The sequence below is a fragment of the Callithrix jacchus genome, chromosome 5 (genome assembly GCF_049354715.1).
Source record: "Callithrix jacchus isolate 240 chromosome 5, calJac240_pri, whole genome shotgun sequence".
NCBI classification, from domain to species: domain Eukaryota; kingdom Metazoa; phylum Chordata; class Mammalia; order Primates; family Cebidae; genus Callithrix; species Callithrix jacchus.
In genome coordinates, this window is record NC_133506.1 from 63090751 (window position 1) to 63116040 (window position 25290).

The 25290-nt window shown below is 39.7% G+C and overlaps 1 protein-coding gene and 1 pseudogene across 11 annotated transcripts in view; both read left to right on the plus strand.

Moving 5' to 3' along the window:
* The window catches only part of SPECC1 (sperm antigen with calponin homology and coiled-coil domains 1), a 498473-nt gene that overhangs the window by 437077 nt on the left and 36106 nt on the right, over positions 1-25290 (plus strand). For 8 of the 10 annotated variants that reach the window (XR_013535346.1, XR_013535347.1, XR_013535355.1 and 5 more), the window contains 4 exons: positions 11699-11847; positions 12545-12763; positions 13987-14183; positions 15003-20289. The gene's annotated coding sequence lies outside the window, so the exon portion shown is untranslated. Of the gene's footprint in view, positions 1-11698; positions 11848-12544; positions 12764-13986; positions 14184-15002; positions 20290-23453; positions 24095-25290 lie in introns of those variants that run through there. The other 2 variants (XR_013535350.1, XR_013535351.1) reach the window with 1 other exon arrangement.
* On the plus strand, positions 22953-24094 carry LOC144582525 (ADP/ATP translocase 2 pseudogene; annotated as a pseudogene). The gene has a single exon (XR_013535359.1). The product of XR_013535359.1 is annotated as an ADP/ATP translocase 2 pseudogene (transcript).

Here is a 25290-nt window from a genome sequence, read left to right on the forward strand (position 1 = left end):
ATGTGGGACTATGTGAAGAGACCTAACCTACGTTTGATAGGCGTACCAGAATGTGACGAAGAGAATGAATTCAAGCTGGAAAATACTCTTCAGGACATCATCCAGGAAAATTTCCCCCACCTAGCAAGACAGGCCAACACTCAATTGCAGGAAATACAGAGAACACCACAAAGATATAGCGCAAGAAGAGCAACCCCAAGGCACATAATCGTCAGATTCAACAAGGTTGAAATAAAGGAGAGAATACTAAGGGCAGCCAGAGAGAAAGGTCGGGTCACCCACAAAGGGAAGCCCATCAGACTCACAGCAGATCTCTCGGCAGAAACTCTACAAGCCAGAAGACAGTAGGGGCCAATATTCAACATCCTTAAAGAAAAGAACTTTCAACCCAGAATTTCATATCCAGCCAAACTGAGCTTCAGAAGTGAAGGAAAAATAAAATCCTTTGCGAACAAGCAAGTACTCAGAGATTTTGTCACCACCAGGCCTGCTTTACAAGAGCTCCTGAAAGAGGCACTACACATAGAAAGAAACAACCAGTACCAGCCATTTCAAAATCACAGTAAATGCTAAAGAGCATCAACATAATGAAGAATCTACAACAACTAACAGGCAAAACAGCCACTTAGCATCAAAATGGCAGTATCAAATTCACACATAACAATATTAACCCTAAATGTAAATGGACTAAATGCACCAATCAAGACACAGACTGGCAAATTGGACAAAAATCCAAAACCCATCAGTGTGCTGTATCCAGGAAACCCATCTCACATGCAAGGATACACAAAGGCTCAAAATAAAGGGATGGGGGAAGATTCACCAAGCAAATGGAGAGCAAAAGTAAGCAGGAGTTGCAATTCTCATCTCTGATAAAATAGACTTTAAAGCAACGAAGATCAAAAGAGACAAAGAAGGCCATTACATAATGGTAAAAGGATCGATACAAGAAGAGCTAACAATCCTAAACATATATGGACCCAATACAGGAGCACCCAGATACATAAGGCAAGTTCTTAATGACTTACAAAGAGACTTAGACTCCCACACAGTAATATTGGGAGACTTTAACACTCCACTGTCAATATTAGACAGATCAACCAGACAGAAAATCAACAAGGATATCCAGGGCTTGAACTCAGACCTGGAGCAAGCAAACCTGATAGACATTTACAGAACTCTCCACCCCAAATCCACAGAATATACATTCTTCTCAGCACCACATCACACCTACTCTAAAATTGACCACATAATTGGAAGTAAAGCACTGCTCAGCAAATGCAAAACAACTGAAATCATAACAAACAGCCTCTCAGACCATAGTGCAATCAAGTTAGAACTCAGAATTCAGAAGCCAACCCAGAACCGCACAGCTTCATGGAAACTGAACAACTGGCTCTTGAATGTTGACTGGATAAACAACGAAATGAAGGCAGAAATAAAGAAGTTCTTCGAAACCAATGAGAACGAAGACACAACATGCCAGAATCTCTGGGACACATTTAAAGCAGTCTCTAGAGGAAAGTATATAGCAATAAGTGCCCATATGAGAAGAATGGAGAGATCCAAAATTGACACCCTATTATCAAAATTGAAAGAGTTAGAGGAGCAAGATCAAAAAAACTCAAAACCAGCAGAAGACAAGAAATAACTAAGATCAGAGCTGAACTGAAGGAGATTGAGACATGAAAAACCCTTCAAAAAATCAATAAATCCAAGAGCTGGTTTTTTGAAAAGATCAACAAAATAGACAGACCACTAGCCAGATTGATTAAAAATAAAAGAGAGAACAACCAAATAGATGCAATAAAAAATGATAAAGGGGAAATCACCACAGAGTCCACAGAAATTCAAACCATCATCAGAGAATATTACAAACAACTCTATGCACATAAACTAGTAAACCTGGAAGAAATGGATAAATTCCTGGACTCCTGTGTCCTCCCAAGCCTAAACCAGGAGGAAGCTGAAACTATGAATAGACCAATAACAAGGTCAGAAGTCGAGGCAGCAATTAAGAGCCTACCACACAAAAAAAGCCCAGGTCCGGACGGGTTCACAGCCTAATTCTACCAGACACACAAAGAGGAGCTGGTAGCATTCCTTCTGAAACTATTCCAAATAATCCAAAAAGAAGGAATCCTTCCCAAATCATTTTATGAGACCAATATCATTCTGATACCAAAACTCGGCAGAGACCCAACAAGAAAAGAAAACTTCAGGCCAATATCCATGATGAACATAGATGCAAAAATCTTCAATAAAATATTGGCAAGCCAATTGCAACAGCAAATCAAAAAACTTATTCATCATGATCAAGTAGGATTCATCCCAGGAATTTAAGGCTGGTTCAACATACACAAGTCTATAAACGTAATTCACCACATAAACAGAACCAAAAACAAAAACCACATGATTATCTCAATTGATGCAGAGAAGGCATTTGACAAAATTCAACAGCCCTTTATGCTAAAAACCCTCGATAAACTCGGTATCGATGGAACGTATCTCAAAGTAATAAAAGCTATTTATGACAAACCAACAGCCAATATCATACTCAATGGGCAAAAACTGGAAGCATTCCCTTTGAAATACGGCACTAGACAAGGATGCCCTCTTTCACCACTCCTATTCAATATAGTACTGGAAGTTCTAGCCAGAGCAATCAGGCAAGAAAAAGAAATAAAGGGTATTCAAGTAGGAAAGGTGGAAGCCAAATTGTCTCTATTTGCAGACGACATGATAGTATACCTAGAAGACCCCATCGCCTCAGCCCAAAAACTCCTGAAACTGATAAGCAACTTCAGCAAAGTCTCAGGATATAAAATCAATGTGCAAAAATCACAAGCCTTCATCTACACCAATAACAGACTTAAAGAAAGCCAAATCAAGAACAAACTGCCATTCACAATTGCTACAAAAAGAATAAAACACCTTGGAATACAACTCACAAGGAATGTAAGGGACCTCTTCAAGGAAAACTACAAACCACTGCTCAACAAAATCAGAGAGGACACAAACAGATGGAGAAACATTCCATGTTCATGGTTAGGAAGAATTAATATCGTAAAAATGGCTATACTGCCCAAAGTAATTTACAGAATCAACGCTATCCCCATCAAGCTACCATTGACTTTCTTCACAGAACTGGAAAAAACCACCATGAACTTCATATGGAACCAAAAGAGAGCCCGCATAGCCAAGTCAATTCTAAGCAAAAAGAACACAGCAAGGGGCATCACACTACCGGATTTCAACCTATACTACAAGGCTACAGTACTCAAAACAGCATGGTACTGGTACCAAAACAGAGATATAGACCAATGGAACAAAACAGAGGCATCGGAGGCAACACAACATATCTACAACCATACAATCTTTGATAAACCCGACAAAAACAAGCAATGGGGAAAGGATTTTCTGTTTAACAAATGGTGTTGGGAAAACTGGCTAGCCATGTGCAGAAAGCAGAAACTGGACCCCTTCCTGACACCTTACACCAAAATTAACTCCAGATGGATTAAAGACTTAAACATAAGACCTGGCACCATAAAAACCCTAGAGGAAAATCTAGGCAAAACCATCCAAGACATAGGAGTAAGCAAGGACTTCATGAACAAAACACCAAAGGCATTGGCAACAAAGGCCAAAATAGGCAAATGGGACCTAATCAAACTTCGCAGGTTCTGCACGGCAAAAGAAACAGTCACTAGAGTGGATCGGCAACCAACAGAATGGGAAGAAATTTTTGCAGTTTACCCATCTGACAAAGGGCTGATATCCAGAATTTACAAAGAACTCAAACAGATTTACAGGAAAAAAACAAAGAAGCCCATTCAAAAGTGGGCAAAAGATATGAACAGACAGTTTACGAAAGAAGACATATATGAGGCCAACACTCATATGAAAAAATGCTCATCGTCACTGATCATCAGAGAGATGCAAATCAAAACCACATTGAGATACCATCTCATGCCAGTTAGAATGGCGATCATTAAAAAATCTGGAGACAACAGATGCTGGAGAGGATGTGGAGAAAAAGGAACACTTTTACACTGTTGGTGGGAGTGTAAATTAGTTCCACCATTGTGGAAGACAGTGTGGCGATTCTTCAAGGCCTTAGAAATAGAAATTCCATTTGACCCAGCAATCCCATTACTGGGTATATATCCAAAGGACTATAAATCATTCTACTATAAGGACACATGCACACGAATGTTCATTGCAGCACTGTTTACAATAGCAAAGACCTGGAATCAACCCAAATGCCCATTGATGATAGACTGGATTGGTAAAATGTGGCACATATATACCATGGAATATTATGCAGCAATCAGAAATGATGAGTTTGTGTCATTTGTAGGGACATGGATGAATCTGAAGAACATCATTCTCAGCAAACTGACACAAGAACAGAAAATGAAACACCGCATATTCTCACTCATAGGCGGGTGATGAAAAATGAGAACACATGGACACAGGGAGGGGAGTACTAAACACTTGGGTCTATTTCGGGGAAAAGGGGAGGGTCAGTGGGAGGGGGAGGTGGGGAGGGATAGCCTGGGGAGAAAGGCCAAATATGGGTGAAGGGGAGAAAAGAAGCAAAACACACTGCCATGTGTGTACCTATGCAACTGTCTTGCATGTTCTGCACATGTACCCCAAAACCTAAAATGCAATAAAAAATTTAAAAAAAAATGAGACAGTGTTTTACCATGTTGGCCAGGATGGTCTCGATCTCTTGATCTCGTGATCTGCCCACCTCGGTCTCCCAAAGTGCTGGGATTACAGGTGTGAGCCACCACCTCTAACTTTTATTTTAGATTTAGGGGTACATGTGCAGGTTTGTTACAAAGGTATATTGCATAATGGTTAGGTTTAGGGTGCAATTGTACCTAACCCCAAGGTAGTGAGCATGTACCTGGCATGTCATTTTTCAACCGTTGTCACAACCCAATCCCTCTTCTTGTAGTCCCCAGTGTCTGTTGCTCCCCTCTTTATGTCCATGTGGACCCAATGTTTAGGTCCCAGTGACAAGTGAGACATGTAGTATTTGGTTTTCTGTTTCCACATCAGTTTGCTTAGCATAATGGCCTCCAGCTACATCCGTGTTCTTGCAAAGAACATTATTTTGTTCTTGTTATAGCTGCATAGTATTACATATTTTATGTGTGCTACATTTTCTTAATCCAGTGCACTATTGATGGGCCTCTGGATTGATTCCATATCTTTGCTATTGTGAATAGTGCTGCAGCCAACATATGGGTGCACGTGTCTTATTGGTAGAATGATTTCTGGGAGGGAGTGGGTATTTAACCCACTAATGGGATTGCTGGGTTGAAGGCAGTTCTATTTTTAGTTCCATGACAGAAATCTCCAAACTGCTTTCCACAGTGGCTAAATGAATTTACCATTTTCTCCAGCAGTGTATTTGAATTCCCTTTTCACTGTAGCAGCTCTGCCAAAATCTGGGTCGATGTTGCTTATTTTTTGCCTTTTTAGTGATGCCCATTAAGTCTGGTATGAGATGGCATTTCATTGTGGCTTTGATTTGCTTTTCTCTGATGATTAGTGCAATGAGCTTTTTTTTCAGTTTTGTCCTCTGCTTTTCTGTCTCTTTTTGGGAAATGTCTCTTTATGTATTTTGCCCACTTTTATATATTTTTAAATTGTTGCTTGTTGATTTAAGTTTCTTATAGGTTCTGGATATTAGAACTGTTTAATGCATCGCTTGTAAATACATTCTTTCATGATTTAGGTTGCCTAGTTAGTCTCTTGAATGGTTCCTTATTCTATACAGAAGCTCCTTTGTTTAACTAGGTCCCAATTTCTCATTTTGACTTTTGTTGCAGTTGCTTTTGACGACTTATTCATAAATTATATTCGGAGGCTGATTTCAAATAGTATGTTTCTTTGGTTTTCTTGTAGGGTTTTTATAGTTAGAGGTTTTTCTTTTAAGAATGTACTTCAGCTTTCATTCATTTTTATATGTGGTGATAGCTAGGGGTCAAGGTTCATATTTCTATGTATGGATAGCAAGTCATCCCAGCACCATTTATTGAACAGGGAGTCCTTTCCCCATTGCGCTTTTTCAAAGATCAAATGGTTATAGGCTTGTGACTTTATTTCTGGGCTCTCTATTCTGTTCCATTGGTCTGTGTGTCTGTTTTTGTGCCAGTACCATGCTGTTTTGTTCATTGTAGCCTTTGTTTACTGTAGTATAGTTTGAAGTTGGGCAGTGTGATGTGTCAGGTTTTGTTCTTTTTGCTTAGGATGGCTGTGGGTGTTTGGGCTCTTTTCCGGTTCCATATGAAATTTTAGAATCGTTTTTTCTAATGCTGTGAAAAATGACCTTTGTAGTTTGATAGGAATAGTATTGAAGTTTGTAGATTGCTTTGGGCAGTATGGCCATTTTACTGATACTGATTTTTTCCAATCTGTGAGCATGGAATGTTTTTGCGTTTTTTTGGTGTCATGACTTTTCAGCAGTGTTTTGTAGTTCTCCTTTTAGACACGTTTCATCTCTGTGGTTAGATGCATTCCTAAGTATTTTGCTTTTTTGTGTATGGCTGTTGTCAATGGAATTACATTCTGGATTTGTCTCTCAGCTTGAACTTTATTGGTCTATAGAAATGCTACTGATATTTTTGCATTCTGACTGAAGTCATTTATCAGTTCCAGGATACACTGGCAGACTCTTTAGAGTTTTCTACGTATAGCATCAGATCATCAGCAAAGAGAGATAGTTTGGCTTCCTTTCCTTTTTGTATGCCTTTTCTTTCTTTCTTTTGCCTGATTGCTCTGGCTAGGTGGGAGTTCCAGTCCTATGTTGAATAGATGTGGTGAGATGGGGCATCCTTGTCTTGTTCCAGCTGTCAAGGGGAATGCTTCCAACTTTTTTTGTTCTTTTTCCTTTAAAATTTTTCTTTATTATTTTATAGAGATAGGGTCTCACTGTGTTGCCAGGTTGATCTCAGACTCCTGGCCTCAAGTGATACCTCCCAACATGCTGGAGTTACAAGCATGAGCCACTGCACTCAGCCCCCACTTCCAGCTTTTGCCCATTCTGTGATTTCAGCTGCAGGTTTGTTACAAAGTGGCCCTTGTTATTTGGAGGTCTATTTGTTTGATGCCTAATGTGGTGTTGTTTTTTTTATGAAGGGATTCTGGATGTTATTGAAAGCTTTTTTGCATCTTTTGTGATGATCATATGGTTTTTCCTTTTCCATTCTGTTTATGTGGTGAAACACATTTACTGATTTGTGTACTTTGAACCAACCTTGCATCACAAGAATAAACCCGACTTGATTGTGGTGAAGTAAACTTTTGATGTGTTGCTGGGTTTCATTTGCTAATATTTTGTTGAGACTTTTGTGTCTACATTCATCGGAAATATTGGGCTGTAGTTTTCATTTTTTTTTTTTTTTTCATGAAAGCCACTGACTTTATTGATCTAAAAACTTTACAATGACAGCAACTGTTCTGGCAAAAAAGGAGCCAAATGGTTTCAAACTGGTTGAAAGTGAAGGTGGGGGTGAGGGATAGGCCCAGGATTCCATTCAGGAAAACCAGTAACTGTCATCAGGGAACTGGCAACAGAAAAAGGAAGAGGGAGGCATGGAAGAGCGAGAATTTAAAAAATTTGAAATGGTTAGGGGAGGAAACTCCCAAAGACCCTGGAGTATGTCGGAGGTGAGTAAGGCAATAGCAATCTTTTACTTTGTAGCGCACAGGGGAGGAGTCGGTATTCTGGAGACGAGTACGAAAATAGCAATCTTTTTTTTTTTTTTTGAGATGGAGTTTTGCTCTTGTTACTCAGGCTGGACTGCAATGGCGCGATCTCGGCTCTCTGCAACCTCCACCTCCTGGGTTCAGGCAATTCTCCTGCCTCAGCCTCCTAAGGAGCTGGGATTACAGGCACAGGCCACCATGCCCAGCTAATTTTCTTTTATTTTGAGATGGAGTTTCGCTCTCGTTATCCAGGCTGGAGTGCAATGGCGTGATCTCGGCTCACCAGAACCTCTGCCTCCTTGGTTCAGGCAATTCTCCTGCCTCAGCCTCCTAAGGAGCTGGGATTACAGGCACACGCCACCATGCCCAATTTTTTTTTTTTTTTTTTTTTTTTTTTTTGAGAGGGAGCTTCGCTGTTGTTACCCAGGCTGGAGTGCAATGGCGCGATCTCGGTTCACCGCAAACTCCGCCTCCTGGGTTCAGGCAATTCTCCTGTCTCAGCCTCCTGAATAGCCGGGACTCCAGGCACCCGCCACCATGGCCAGCTAATTTTTGTATTTTTAGTAGAGACGGGGTTTCACCATGTTGACCAGGATGGTCTCGATTTCTTGACCTTGTGATCCACCCGCCTCGGCCTCCCGAAGTGCTGGGATTATAGGCGAGAGCCACCACACCCGGCCTGCTGAATTCTTTTATGTGCACAGAGAGACAGTGTGACTTTCTGTTTTCCAATTTGGATCCCCTTTATTTCTTTGACAATTTCTGTGTCTGTGTCCTTCAGGGATATTGACATGTAGTTTCCTTCTGTTGTGTGTGTCCTTGTCTGGGTTTGGCCTTAGAGTAATACTGACCTTTAAAATAAACTAGGAAGATTTTGGAGTAATTTGCAAAACATTGCTGTTAGTTTTTCCTTAAAAGTTTAATAGAATTCAGCAGTAAAGTTATCCAGTTTTATACTTTTCTTTGTTGGGAAACTTTACTGCTGATTCAATTGCATAACCTTTCATTGTTCTGTTCAGGTTTCCATTTCTTCTTGTTTCGTTCTTGCTGGTTATGCATTTCCAGGAATGTATCCATTTTCTCTAGGCTTTTCAGTTTCTTGGCATATAGTTGTGCACAGTAGTCTCTCACGACCCCATGTATTTCTTTGGTATCGGTTTTAATATCTCCTTCTCTGTTTCTCTTTTTATTTTTCTCTTTTTTCTTGTTTAATATAGTTAGCAGTGTATCAGTTGTGTTTGTCTTTTCCCAAAACGGTCTTCTAGTTTGAAGGATGTTTTGTTGGTTTTGTTTTTTTACTCTACCTCATTCAGTTCTGCCCTGCCTTTATCATTCCTTTGCTTCTACTACATTTGAGTTTCCAGTCTGTTCTTGCTGTTTTGGTTTCTTAAGGTACATTGTTAGGTTGCTTGTTTGAAGTCTTTCTCTTTTGTAGATGTAGCTGTTAATTGCTATAAATTGCCCTCTTAGTGCTTCTTTTGTCACTTTCTATAGGGGTTGGTTTTTTTCCCATTTTCATTTGTTTCAAGATATTTAAATATTTTTTCTTAATTTATTGATTGGCCCAGTTGTTCATTCAGGAGCATGCCGTTTAATTTCCATGTGTTTGCACAGTTTCCAAAATTTTTGTCCTTGTTATTGATTTTTATATTTATTCTATTGTGGTTTGAGAAGATACTTGATTCCTAGGAGTTTTTAAACTCAGTATATAGTTTATTCTGGAGAATTTTCTATGTGCTAATGAGAAGAATGTGTATTCTGCAGCTTTTTAATAAAATGTTCTGTAAGTGTCTGCTAGGTCCCTATAGTCTGCAGTGCAGGTTAATTTTGATGTTTTTTTTTTGTCGATTTTCTGTTTAGATGATCTTTACAGCGCTGAAAGTCAGGTGATGGAGTCCTCATCTACTATTGTACTGGGGACTGTCTCTTTAGTTTCAGTGATGTTTGCCTTATATATCTCTGTGCTCAGGTGTTAAGTGCATATACCTTTATGACTGTTGTATACTCTTGCTGAATTGATCCTGTTATTATATAATGACCTTCTTTTTCTCTTTTATGTTTTTTTTTTTTTTTGACGTAAGATCTATTTTGTCTGATAGAAATACAGCTGCTCCTGCATGCTTTTGGTTTCCATTTGAAGCTGTGTAGTAACAGTGTCCTTTCCTTCAGGTTCCACTATCATTTTCTTCACTATCCTTAAAACCTGCCTACCAGCCTCTTCGAGGACCATCAGGATTCCACTCAGTCTCTTTAAGACTCTTTTTGTTTTCATGCTTATTCTTCTGTAGGTCCTTTTAACTTCTTCTTAGCTCCTGGTCCAGTGGTAATCCTACATGTTTTAGTAGTTTTAGTTGTTATGCAATCTATATGTAGTGTCCATATCTGTATCAGTTACTTCTTGGTATGTAATAAAATGTCGTGTCTCAAAACATCTATTTTGTTCATAAGCTGCAGTTATAAGGAAGGCTCAGTGGGGCCAGCTCACTTTTTCTTTACTTGGCATCAGCTGAAGTGACTTAAAGCTTGGGACTAGAATCATCTAAAGGCTTGTTCATTCACCTTTGTGGCATTTGAAGCTGCTTTTGGCGGGACATTAGGTAGGGAAGACAACTCAAACACCCACCTACATGAGGATTCACCATGTAGTTTGGGCTTTCTCACAGCGTGGTGACTACATTTGAAGGACTAGAGTCCCTAGAGAAAGAGAGTCAGGTGGAAGCTGTATGACATTTTGTAACCCAACCTTAGCAGTCACACAGCAGTTCTGCCACATTATGTTCACGAGAAACCAGTTATTAATGCCAGCTTGTATTCAGGAGAGGGAATGTCATGGGAGAAGTGGCAAGCAATTTGCAGATGTTTTGGAACCACCACTTCACTTACCTTTTTAAAATAAAAAAGTCCTAGTCATTTCCTCTAAAGGAAAGCAGTTCTTTCCAACTCAGCACCACGGAAATTTCAGGGAGATTTTTTGTTGTCATCGTTTAATGTGCTCTCTTATTTTGTGTAAAACAGCAATGAATTACAAGATTGTGCTACTAAATTAGGCATTTTTATTCAGAAAAGTGGTACGGATCATGCCATTCAACTTTTATACTGGGAGATGTGATTGCTTTTTAACTCCAAGTGTCATTACTCCTTGAAATATAATTCAAATTAACTTAAGACACTTGCAGTTCAGCAAGAGGCTTGTGGTGCTGGAATCTCCTTTTTTTCAAGATTTATTAGAGTCTTATTTTCAGAGTCTTATTATGGAAACCATATCTTGACTGAGGCCCAAATAATTTAATATAATGCCCCTAAAACTTCCATGCAAATTACGGATGATGACAGTGGGTTAAAGGAATAAGAGACTTGTGCTAAGGGTGACTTAGAGCCATTTTAAGTAGGAAAGCCATGAAATAATCATAGAAAAACAGAAGTCTAAGATCAAATCCAAATGTTATGTGGAAAAAATGATGAAAGTAAAGGATATATTTTTGTGAATTCTGGTGGTTTTAACTTTGTTTTTAATTTTCTGAGTAATCCAAGGGTCTGTTTTTTATGAATCTACAACAGTATAGGTAATATTTTGTTGCAACTGAATTCATTTAAAAAATGATTAGCTTTGTGTTAGACCATTCTCTGTCTACTTTCTTTTATCTTATTTTCTTCCTGCCCACACTGGAGGGCAGTGGCACTATCTCTGATCACTGCAACCTCCACCTCCCCAATTCAAGCCATTCTCCTGCCTCGGCCTCCTGAGTAGCTGGGATTACAGGCACCCACTAGCACACCCAGCTCATTTTTGTGCTTTTAGTAGAGACGGGGTTTTGCCATGTTGGCCAGGCTTGTCACAAACTCCTGACCTTAGTTGATCCATCCACCTCGTCCTCCCAAAGTGCTGGGATTACAGGTGTGAGCCACCACACCTGGCCTCTGTCTGCCTCCTTCATTACCAAAGTATATTGTTTTTTGACTCATGCAGGATGACCTTACAGAAGCACAGGAAACAGCACCTTCACAATGTCTACATCTGCACGCAGAGAATGAAGTCCTTCAGCAGATATTATTCTCTATGAAAGTGTTAGAAAAAAATGTCAAACACTAGAGGAGGAGATGCAGCAGCTGAAACAGGTAATAGTAAATCTCAAAAGTTATATGGAGAGAAAAATGTTAGAACGTGGTGAAGCTGAACAGTATGAAGTGCCGATTGAAGAAAGATCAAGATGGAAGATAGTGGAAGAGTTAAAGGAAATCAGTCTCCCCTTGCATGTTGGTTTAATTGTCTGCAATGTGCTTTCATTTGTTTTGCTGCAGATTCTATCTCGGATATATCCATCGTATATGTTTTCTGTACTTTTCTTACAGCAATTTGTTTGGCAGACTTCTAGAAGGAAGGTGATATCTGTTTCTCCATTTAAATATTTTGGTTTCCATCATTCTTCTAACTAAATTGATCTTCCATAATAAGAATTCTCACTAGTAAATCATTGATTACTAAGGCCAGTATGCATAAAAGAAGACTAATAGAAAAAGTAAAAAAAGAAAAAAATTGTGATTGAGAAATTATACCATACTCTTGAACTGCTTTTAAGTTACATTGTTTCATTTTTAAAATCTTAACTTGTTTCTGTCATTGTTTGGAGGATTGTTGTACAACTCAGAATCAATCATTAATTCAGTTGATACTGATGATAAATATGTGAAGCTTGAGCTTCTTTCTTCACATACTTAAAATTGTCTGAATAATTGACTCCAAACAAAAGGAAACAAATGCACGTAATTATTCAGGTTATAATTACTTTAAAATGTTCCCTTTTCATTATTTTAGACTCAAGCAGCACCTCAGGAACAGTTAGAACAGTTAGCGCAAAGGGTGAATGATATTCCTGCAGAAAAAACCCAGATGGAACTCACAATCAAAGACCTGCAATCTGAACTCTCCAGAATAAAAACTTCGGAAGCTGAAAATAAAATCGAATTGGAAACGTATGAGAAACTACCAAGAAAAATTACAAGTTGTAAAATCCTTGTCAAATAAACTGAGAAGGTAAGTCAGTATACAGAATCATAGCAAATAAGTTAAGCTCATTAATTTGCCATCCAAAGCATAACTTCTAGTGAGACAGGTTCATGAGATTTGTGGGAAGTGAAAGCTAACTAGACTGTACAATTGAATATTGTAAATTATAAATAGTAAATGAACTTGACCTTTAAAATCTTAGTCCAGGACAGTTCATGTCACTGCTGTTTTTTGGTTTTACATGGCTTCCCTCAGCCCCTTAATATTCTTGTATAGTTAGCCCGATCTCTTAGGGTTTCAGCTAAATATTTGTGAAGCTTCGTAATCTAGACAGTGATATCATGATAAAAATTGTCAGTATTCCCTTAATTCAAAATATTAATGAATTTAATTAATTTTTGGAAGATGGCAGCTGAAAACCTTGGGTCAAGTACGACGACTCTGGGCACATTCTGGCACTGAGTAAATTCCCTTCACTTGACTGTGATCATTAGAGGGCACCTTGAGAAGAAGCGTCCTGTATAGTTTTTCCGCTCCACATCAAGACACACTTGTGAAGTACAGAATGATTAACATAGGGTTGAAGGGACATATCACTTACTAAGTGATTTAAAAAAAAAAAAAAAAGCACCTCAGTCAGCCTGAGGGGGTGTGTGAAAGACAGAAAGGGCAGACCCCACCTCTGATGTGTGGGCCACAGTATTAGGAGCTGATTGTTGTCGATGCTGCTTTAGCTCTCTTTGATCTCAGCTGTCTTATTCTCCCCTAGGAAAAGTCTCCTTGAATGATTCCTCAATGCCAAATGCTCAATTTTTTCCAGATAATGGGTGAAATGTGCAAGGGCAGTAAAAACAGTTGTTTGAAAATGTCTTTGACTGATAGTTTTTTAAAAATCTCTAACTAGTTTACTAAATACAAGTATTTCTAGCTTTTATTTTTTTCTTTTAGCTTTTCAATTGTATATATTTAAAGAGTACAACATGATTTATTGTATATATTTAAGGAGTACAACATGATTTCTAGGGGGATTTCCAACAAACAAGTAGTTGTTCCCCCTAGAAATAGATGTACTTCTTTAGACCAATGTAACTGGATACAGTAGGTGTGCTCTAACATATTTTCAGAGTTAAAATATGGCTTACAGTATGTTCCATTTACTTTTATGGCAACTTTTAGAACACTTGAAGTCATTTAGGAATCACTTAGGATAAAATGAAATACTAAGCATTTGTCTCTTGCAATCTTCATAGAACCATGGAGATGACAGCAGAGGTCAGTCTCTAGCTTACTATGGAGAAAGAAGACCAGATATCCAGCAACTGCTTCTACTACAAGGCTAGTCCTAGTGTCACCTTCTGTTGGAAATCTTAGTGAATGTCTCAACAGAAGACATATTGAAGGAAAAAGCAGGTCTTGACGTGAGAGCATGAAGAGCTTCATGTTGAGGGTTAGTTTTATTATCTTTTTTCCTTTGGTGTTTAGATTTCTGATATAATTCTGGCATGTTACTTGCTGAAATACTCAGTTGTTTAATTGTGTTTTGTGTGGTAAGCAAAGGTAATAATTATCTCTGTTCATAAAGAGGAGACAGAAATTTTAGTGATTTTTGAATCCCCGGAGCTCTCATTCACAGGAGATTACTCCTTTGTTAACTTGATTCAGTAAAGGTAACCAAACTGACACATTTTAAATTTCTTTTAAAACCACAATTAAGTTAGATTTTAACAAAGGTATACTTTGATGTGCGTGGTCTTGCTAATTGATTTTATGTTTGCCTGGGGTTCACTTTTAAAGGGGTTGGTGTGTCTGGGGTCACTTTGAAAGTTTTTCTGTATCATCATGACAAGGAGACCCAGGCATCTAGGATCACCTTCCCCTTGAGCTCCACACTGCTTTTCATTAGGAAAAAAAGGATGGCTGACTGGCCTCCTAAATCACGTTCCTGTAAATAGCAGGCGTGTTGTGGGGGAATCTCTCCAGAAGACATTGCTTTTACTTAAACAAGATCAAAACCCCATCCCACTCCTCCATCGATCAAGACCCTTTCATATGTGCTTTCTAAAACTGTAAACCCAAGACCCTTTCACCGGTAATTTCTAAGGCTGGAAACCTAAGATTCTTTCATGTGTAATATCTGGAGTATAAGCCTATATTAAGGCAGAGCTTCTCTTTGTTAGGAGAGTGTGGTCATTTAGACAAATTGTTGCCTGGCTCCTGGCCATAATAATAATAATAATAATAATAATAAACACCTCTTCCTTCACAGTTCGGTGTTCGAGAGAGGTCTGTTTCTCGAGGCCATTCCTGCTTCAATCTCAGGTTTTCTACCCCTCATCATATGTGAATGATTGGTATCCACACACTAACCATACATTGATGTTTATTATTCAAAAAGATCCAATGTGAAAACTTTTAATATGTTGTATAAACCTGCAACACTTGATTAATCTCTGTTCTTTAAGTTAAAATATTTGTGATTTTTTTACGAGTACACCTGTCATTGCTATTGCTCTTACAGCATTTTAATCTCCATTTTTGTAAAATGTATCTATTACTATGCAATTGTACAGTGATTCTGAAATAAACAAATATCTGAATTTTTAAAGTAAAGCTCAGTTATGTCTCTCTACCTAGCCATAACTTGATGACTAAGATGGCAGTGATGTCTTGGGTCCTTCAGTAGCAAATGTGACCAAACAGAATCAATTCTATTCTTTCTACCCCAAATGCCATCTAAAGCTGCACATGGACATCTCCCCTGGACTAGTAACAGGAACCTTTTAGTTCAACCATGTGGTTTTGTGACATGGTAAAGCCCTATAAAACTGCATACCTCAACCATACCTCGGCTTTCCATTGAAACTGCTCTCTGTAACCCAAATGTGACAGGCAAGCAGTCCAAACCCATGCCATCTTGGCCCCTGTGACTTGTAATTTTCACGCTATGCAAACAATGTATACATGAATGCTTATTTTGACTTTTGTGAACCGCTTAAGTAACAATCAGAATGTCAGAAGGCCCCTGGCCATCACCCTAATCTCCGCCCAGTAGGTGATTTACAGAATCTACTAGCCCTCAGAATGTATGGAGCTCCTCACTTCCACCCACGCCCCTCACCCTCACTTCTGAGGTGGTTGTACAGGTATAAAAGGTCTTGACACCCTCCTTTCGGGGCCATGGGTTGGAGAGACGTGAGTCCTCCATGGCCGCCGGCAATAAAGACCCTGCAATCTGGCATACTTTTGTCTTGGTGTTGACTTTCTATGCTCACTCCACTACAACAGTTTCACTCAAAGTCTATTCCTGAGGATTTCAAAATGTGTCTAAGAATGACAAGCTGTGTCAACTATAGAATTGGTAAAGGGAAAGAAAAGGAGTTCAGCTATGCTTAACTCAGATTAAGGTATTTGTCTTGCATTTGTCCATTTTTCAACTGGAGGAAAATTATAAAAGCTGAGCACAGTGGCACACACCTGTAGTCCCAGCTACACCTGAGGCTGAGGGCAGAAAGATCACTTGAGCCCAGGAGTTCAAAGCTTCAGTGTGTAATGATTGTTCTGTAACACTGTAGCACTCCAGCCTGGGCAATATAGCAAGATTCTGCCTCTTATAAAAATTACAAAATTTATAAAACATTTGTATGAACAAAAATAGTTTTCTTTGTGTGTATTTTTATTTTTTTAAATTTCGGTCAATGCACATTGGCTTATAGTTTCAGTGGTTTTGTTGTTGTTGTTATTTTGTTTCTTGGTTTTTGTTTTGGTTTTTTTGTAAGACAGGGTTTCACCATGTTGGTCAGCCTGGTCTTGAACTCCTGATCTCAGGTGATCCACCCGCCTTGGCCTCCAAAGTGCTTGGATTACAGGTGTGAGCCACTATGCCCAGCCTGTTGGTTTTTTTGTTTTTGTTTTTGTTTTGAGATGGAGTCTTGCTCTGTTGTCCAGGGTGGAGTGCACTGGTGCAATCCTGGCTCACTGCAACCTCTGCCTCCTGGGTTCAAGTGATTCTCCTGCCTCAGCCTCCCAAGCAGCTGGGATTATAGGCGTGCACCACCACACCCAGCTAATTTTTGTATTTTTAGTGGAGATGGGGTTTCATTATATTGACCAGGTTGGTCTTAAACTCCTGACCTCGTGATCTGCCAGCCTCAGCCTCCCAAAGTCCAGGGATTACAGGTGTGAGCCACCATGCCTGGCTTAGTTTTGGTGTTTTTATGATCTCCTAAATGCATAGAAAATTAGCATAGGCCCACATGGAATGAGGCCTCGACCTTGTTGTGTTTACCTGGCTATTTCATGTCCTAACATATCACAGAAGAGCAAATCTGTGGTTTCTTAGACAGCATTGCAGCCAAATAGCTTAAAAGGCAATGCATTAAATTATTGTTTTAATACATAGATTTCAGGAGCCCAGCTAGCTGAGATTTTTAATGATATTGTTTGCTTAGGTTTTCTTTTTCTGAAAAACAAATAAGATGATTAGCATCCAAATGCTTCAGTCATGAAATTGTACCACTGGGTACAAAAGGAAAATGAATGTTAAATACATCTGTAAATTGTTAAGCATGATACAAATATAATGTTCTCATTAGTACTGTGAACCCCCACAATTTGAGACAGGCCTCAGTTAATTGATAACGTTTTTTTTTTTTTGCCAAAGTTGAGGACACATGCCATGACACAGCCTAAGGAAATCCTGATGATGTATCCAAGGTGGTCGGGGCACATCTTGGTTTTATACATTTTAGGGAGACAGGGAACATCAATTAATATATGTAAGAAGTACAGTGGTTCAGTCTGGAAAGGTGGGAAAACTTGAAGCAAAGGGAGGAAGACTGGAAGCTGGGAGGGGGCTTCCTTCCAGATAGGTGGGAGACAAACAGTGGCATTCTTTTTTTTTTTTTTTTTTTTGCGGAAAACCAAGGAATGCAATGAGCTGAAGAAGAAAGTGTGAAAGCTGACTGAAAAAAAGAGTTCATATAAGTTTTATCTGTAGGTAAATGTTTTATAAGCAACTAAGTCCAGAAATGTGTAATTTATGAATTTGCTATTAAACTGTATATATGCAATGTATAAATATACAAAAACATATAAATTATATAATAAATATACATATTGCACAGATCTATAAATATGTATGTATTTTCTGGGCTGTTTAATAATAGAACATACATTGAGTTTTTTTTCTTTATAATTGTTGAAGAATATCTGCAAATCTACAAAAAACATATGGCTTCATGAATGTCTAATATTAATGTTAATATTTCACATACAGAGACTTTGTAAGGAAGTCTAATATTACTGTGATTTTATAGAAGAATTCACTCTTAATGCTCAAGGCTAGAGTTAATATAATTTTGGAATAGAAATCTTCAAAAATAAAGTATTTTATACATAATAATTCACATACTAAAATATTTGCAAGGACATGAGAATTATATGTCAACTTTATATGGGGAAAAATGATACAGCAGCCACATTTCCTCCTACTTTTTGCCGTACAGAGGATATAAAGTATTCTGAAATGCTGGAGAATCTTTAACACTTTATAATTTAGATCATAAAGTTTACCTATACGTGTATTTTAACTTCACTTTACAGTTGAGTCAAATGCCAAAAAAAAAAAAATCCGAAAACACTTGCGGGAGAGAGATCCAAGATGGCTGATCGCTAACAGTTGAGGATTGTAGCTCCCAGTGAAAGGTCAGAGAACAAGAGGACGCCACACTTTCAGATGAATTTTAGTTGCTCATGGACCAGAGGATTCCCAGTGGAGGGGCCCCACGGGTCGCCAGGGCGACTCTTGTGGCCGGCGCAGCGGTTTTGCCAGCGCCTCGCGTGGCAGCTCTTCGTGCAGAGTAAATGGGAGGAGATTCCCGGGCAGCAGAGCACCATCAGTCTTATCGCTGCTGTTTTAGCCGGTGCAGTGGGTTGCTCGGATTTCAGCGCTGGGAGTCAATGAACGGGGCGTCCACTCAGCAACCCAACTAGAAAGGTGGTAATTGTAGAAACAACAAATGGATAAATTTGTAATAAAGGGAAGAAACCAGCCTAAGAAGGCTGAGAATGCCCAAAATTAGAGCCCCTCTCTCTCTACAGGGGATTACAGTTCCTCATCAGCAACGGAACAGCCCTGATGGAAAAGGACTGCCTCCCATTAACAGAAACAGCCTTCAGAAGGTGGATGATAAGAAACTTCTGGGAGTTAAAAGAACTTGTTCTAACCCAATGTAAAGAAACTAGGAAGAAACCAGCCTAAGAAGACTGAGAATGCCCAAAATTAGAGCCCCTCTCTCTCTACAGGGGATTACAGTTCCTCATCAGCAACGGAACAGCCCTGATGGAAAAGGACTGCCTCCCATTAACAGAAACAGCCTTCAGAAGGTGGATGATAAGAAACTTCTGGGAGTTAAAAGAACTTGTTCTAACCCAATGTAAAGAAACTAAGAACTTTGAAAAAAGGTTTGACGAAATGCTAACAAGAATAGACAATATAGAGAGGAATATAAATGAACAGAGTTGAAAAACACAACACAAAAACTTAGCGAAATATGCACTAGTTTGAATAGCCGAATTGATCAAGCAGAAGAAAGGACATCAGAGATCGAAGACCTACTTAATGAAATAAAACGAGAAGACAAGAATAGAGAAAAAAGGATAAAAAGGAATGAGGAAAGTCTCCAAGAAATATGGGACTATGTGAAAAGACCTAATTTACGTTTGATAGGTGTACCTGAATACAACGAAGAGAATGAATCCAAGCTGGAAAATACTCTTCAAGATATTATTCAGGAAAACTTTCCGGATCTAGCAAAGTGGCATTCTTTTGAGTTTCTGATTTGCGTTTCCGAAGGAGACAGATACTCATTTATCTCAGTGAGCAGAGAGAACTTTGAAAAGAATGGGAGGCAGGTTTTCACTAAGCAATTTCCAGCTTGAGTTTTCCTTTTAGCTTAGTTATTTTGGGGCCCAAGATATTTTTTCTGTTCACAGTACTTACCAGAAAAGTGAGGTAATGTATCATTTTACAAGATGGTGATGAGAGAGTATAAAAAGCAGATCTGATGCAAGGGAAGATTTTTGAGGAACTATTTTTTCTCAATTTTCTGGGGCCTTTCACTGGCCAGGAAAAAACGGGAGTCATCAACACTCAAGTCCCCTTTCCTAAGCTTTTGGGTCCCAGAGGCACTCCCTCCCTGTGTCCTGGGTCTGTCAAGCCACTTTGTGCTGCTCTCCAGGGTGTCCCACAGTAACATTGTGTGTGTTCTTTGTATATAAGCAACATCCCAAATTGTAAATGGTGGGAGGTGTTTGGATCATGAAGGCAGATTACTCATGGCTTGATGTCTTTGCGATAGACTTCTTGTGAGATCTGGTCATTTTAATGTACATGGTGCCCCACCCCAACTCTGTCTCTCTGTCTCTCTTTCTTTTGCTTCCACTGCTGCTATGTGATGTGACTGCACCCCCTTTGCCTTGAACCAAGGCTGGACACTTCCTGAGGCTTCTCCAGAAGCAGATGTGACTATCCTTCCTGTATTGCCTGCAGAACCGTGAGTCAGCTTAATCTTTTTTCTCATAAATTACTCAGCTTCAGGTATTTAGAGCAGTGCAAGAACAGCCTAACTCAGGTAGTATGGCCATTTTATGATACTGATTCTTTCAGTCCATGAGCCATAAATGTTTTTCCCTTTTTTTTTTTGTCATCTCTGATTACTTTCAGCAGTGTTTAACAGCTGTCCTCTTCAGTTTGCTGTGTGCCTAGGCACTTCAATTTTGTATAGCTGCTGTAAATGGTATAGTGTTCTTTATTTTGCTCTCAGCCAGAATATTATTGACATATAGAAATGCTATTAATTTTTGTACGTTGATTTTGTATTCTGAAACTTTACTACAGTTGTTTTAAGAGGAAAGACTGCCTCCCCAACTCCCTCCTCACAGACCTCCACCTCCTCCCTCCAGATGAGAAGGAGAGTAAAGAGAGATAAAATACCAAAGAACTGGAATCCATGGTCAAGTGACTTGCTGACACCACTGACCAGGCCATAATGAGGCCCAAGGACTGGGAAGATAACTCGCTTTTTGGTTCCCAGCATCTAAGCTATCTATAAGCCTTGAAAGTGTTGCAAAGAATATAACTACTGGCCAAAGCCTGGAACTGGGTCACGTCCTCCACATTTACACAACCCAGACCCCTCCTGGAAATACCTCTGCCAACTAATAATTTCAAGAAAGCCTTTGTCTTGTCTCTGTAAGCCCCCTCCCCTGCCTATTTCTGTGTGCGCTGCATATAGACTAGCATCAGTGAAGCCAAAGATTGTGAGGTCACTTGGCAAATGGACAGTAACACAGTTTTGCCTTGGTTTCCCCTTTAGAGTTGTGAGCCTATAAAAAGGGAAAGAAGCTGCTTCTTGGAGAGCTCACTTGTTAAGGCATTAGCGTGTGGCAGCTTCTGGCCAAATAGAAAGCCACTCCTTTCTCAGTTCAGTGTTGGAGAGGTTTTGTCTGCTGCTGCTTCTGCCACAGTTTATCAGCTAAAAGCCTGAAAAGTACAATAACAAGTTCTGTAATTGAATCAGTAATGAAAATAGCAACCAAAACAAGCCTTGGACCGAATTGATTTACAGCCAAATTCAGTCAGATACAAAAAGAACTGGTATCAATCCTAATGAAACTATACCACCACCACACCCAGCTAATTTTTTGTACTTTTAGTAGAGACTGGATTTCATCATATTGACCAGGCTGGTCTTGAACTTCTGACTTCATGATACACCTGCCTCTGTCTCCCAAAGTACTGAGATTACAGGTGTGAGGCACAACGCCCAGCCTAATTACAGTTGTTTTAAATTTTCAGTCTTAAAATTCTTCAACCTGATTGATTGATTGTTGCCTTTTAGTATGTCTTGCAGTTTTTGCTTGATGCGCTGTATGTAACAAATTGCTATAAATAGGGCTTTGGTAATGTAATAAGGTGTTGGAGGTAGGAATTGTTCTACAGTCCTATGGTTAGATTTTGTTATTTTGTGAACCTGTGCCTCTGGACTGTGAACTTCACCAGTATGTTTTGTAGACCACACCTTCTTTTTAGGTGAAACATGGTGAGTTGAGGAAGCTGGAGTTAGATATTTTTCTGCTGTCACCTAGGATGCTAAATTTGGTTGGAGTTGGGTATTTCCTTCAGTTTAGACAGTTGATTCTCATAAAACCCCCCAGCAAGTTAGGCTCTGGTTATATACCTTCTCCTGAAAGTACAATATGCTATGAAGAACAGAATGCTCTGTTGTGTTTCAAAATTGTTTCTCAACCCCCTGCCCTCCACCCTACTTCCAAAAGCAGAAGGGTGGGTCTTCTCTGGAATTCATCCAGAAAGCCTGGTGGAGCTTCAGACAATAAAACACACAAAAGTATGTGTGTTGAGGGTGGGGGGAGGGGGTTGCTGATTATCAAGTCCCCCTGAAGCCTTTACTTTGAGACTTGTCCACACTGAACCTTCAGCAATTCATCAATTACAGTTCAGGTTTTTCTGTCCCAGAACCTATTCCCATAGAGGTTTCTGCTTTTTTAAGATCTGATTTTTTGTATTTACTTCTCTGTCTCCAATTTTGGGAGCATGGGTTTATCCTGTACCTCTTCTTTCTTGAAGACCTAAGAAGTGTTAGAATTGTTGATTTTTTTATTTTGTTCAGCTTTTTACATGACTTTTCAGAAGGAGTGGTGACTTCTGAGGTTTTTACCTGATGCTCTGGAAACTGGGAGTTCCCTGTTACTAGTTTTTTGCCACAATTTCTAAAAAGGTTTTTGTTGGTAAACTGTCTGGGGGTAGGTGCTATCTCTGCTTCTGAAAGTCAGCCTGTATTTTGGGCTTCTTCTCCAACCTTTGCAGTCTCTGGATTGCATACTAGAAGCTGGCTCACCACCACCAAGTTCTTCTAAACTAATCACTTGGGAAGGAAGAAAGTGCCGAAGGAAAGCAGCTTACTTCTAAGAAAATGGCACAGAATTTCCTCACATGTTTTTCACTAACATCTTACTGGACAGAATTTAATGGCCTCACATAACTCCAAGGGAGACTAGAGCATTTGGATTGTATCGTGGGGGCCATGTCCCCAGCAAAAAAGATAATGAATATTAGAGGACAGATAGCACTCTGTGCCATAATCTGTTTCAGATTTTGACCAATTTGGCTGACCAAAAAAGTAAGAAAGAAATTAGCGCCCGCAGCCCCGGAGTCAAAGCCGGTTCCCGGCCCGGTCCCATCCTGCAGCAAGCCTGCCTCCTCTTTCCTTTCAACATGACAGATGCCGCTGTGTCCTTCGCCAAGGACTTCCTGGCAGGTGGAGTGGTCCGTATTCCCAAGGAGCAGGGAGTCCTGTCCTTCTGGCGCGGTAACCTGGCTAATGTCATCAGATACTTCCCCACCCAGGCCCTTAACTTTGCCTTCAAAGATAAATACAAGCAGATCTTCCTGGGTGGTGTGGACAAGAGGACCCAGTTTTGGCGCTACTTTGCAGGGAATCTGGCATCAGGCGGTGCTGCTGGGGCCACATCCTTGTGTTTTGTGTACCCTCTTGATTTTGCCCATACCCATCTAGCAGCAGATGTGGGTAAAGCTGGAGCTGAAAGGGAATTCCGAGGCCTCGGCGACTGCCTGGTTAAGATCTACAAATCTGATGGGATTAAGGGCCTGTACCAAGGCTTTAATGTGTCTCTGCAGGGTATTATCATCTACCGAGCTGCCTACTTCGGTATCTATGACACTGCAAAGGGAATGCTTCCAGATCCCAAGAACACTCACATCGTTATCAGCTGGATGATCGCACAGACTGTCACTGCTCTTGCTGGGTTGACTTCCTATCCATTTGATACTGCTCGCCGCCACATGATGATGCAGTCGGGGCGCAAAGGAACTGACATCATGTACACAGGCACACTTGACTGCTGAAGGAAGATTGCTCGTGATGAAGGAGGCAAAGCTTTCTTCAAGGGTGCATGGTCCAATGTTCTCCGATGCATGGTCCAATGTTCTCCGATGCATGGGTGGTGCTTTTATACTTGTCTTGTATGATGAAATCAAGAAGTACACATAAGTTATTTCCTGGGAATGTTCCCCCCGTGAACAGGCATGTTGTATTATATAACATATCTTGAGCATTCTCTACAGACTCCTGGCTGTCAGTTTATCTGTGGCAACTATTTACTGGTTGAAAATGAGAAGCAATAATATTCATCTGACCAGTTTTCTCTTAAAGCCATTTCCATGATGATGATGGGACTCAATTATATTTTTTATTTCAGTCACTCCTGATAAATATCAAATTTGGAGAAATAAAAATATCTAAAATAAAGAAATTAGCAGAATTTATGTATCTACTAAGTTCTTACTGTGTATTATACTATTTTAGGCTTTGGGGTGCAATAATATGATGGCATTAAAGAGTAGACCTTTACCTCTATTAGAAAATACAAATTTTATTCAGCTGTACATGGGAACATTTACAAAAATGATCATGTATTAGACACAAATGAAAACTTAACATTTTTAAAAGTTGAGTTTATGGTCCATATTATTTAATCACATTTCAACAAAAAGAGAAGTAAATACGTAAAAGATAAAAACATAAGCTAGAAATTAAGCACTTTTTCAAAAAAGACAAAATTTCCAAAAATGTCATTGGAGAAACCAGTTAAAAAGACATTTTGGACAGGCACAGTGGCTCATGCCTGTAATCTGAGCACTTTGGGAGGCGAAGATGGGTGGATCACAAGGTCAAGAGATCAAGACCATCCTGACCAACATGGTGAAAGTCCATCTCTACTAAAAATACAAAAATTAGTTGGGTGTGGTGGCTCATGCCTGTAGCCCCAGCTACTTGGAAGGCTGAGGCAGGAGAATCACTTGAACCGGGAGGTGGAAGTTGGAGTGAAAACAAACAAATGCCAGCCAGAACTCTCCTGGACATGTCTCCCAGTCAGGAGGCACAGGGGTCAGGGATCCACTTGTGGAGGCAGTCCCTTAACAGAGCTCAAGCACTGTCCTAGGAGTCCCACTGCTCTCTTCAGAACTGGCAGGCAGGAACTTTATATCTGCTGAAACTGTGCCCACAGCCACCCTTACTTCATGGTAAGGCTGAAGAGAAAGAGTGATACTCTTTTATTTAAAGCTGAGGACTCAGATTTAAACCCAGTATTTGTGTTAAGAAAAAAGAAAGACATCATCCTGAAGTTGGCCAAATAGGAACAGTGCCAGTCTGCAGCTCCCAGCAAAACCAGTGCAGAAAGTAGGAGGTTATTTCTGCATTTCCAGTTGAGATACCTGGTTCATCTCATTGGAACCAGATAGAGAGTGGGTACAGCACACAGAGAGTTAGCAGAAGCAGGGAAGAGCATTGTCTCACCTGGGAAGTACAAGGGGTTGGGGACCTCCTTCTACTAGCTAAGGGAAGCCATGAGGGATGGTGCTATCCAGCCCAGATACTATGCTTTTTCCATGGTCTAGGCAACCCACAGACCAGGAGATTTTTTTTGGTGCCTATACTACCTTGGTCCTGGGT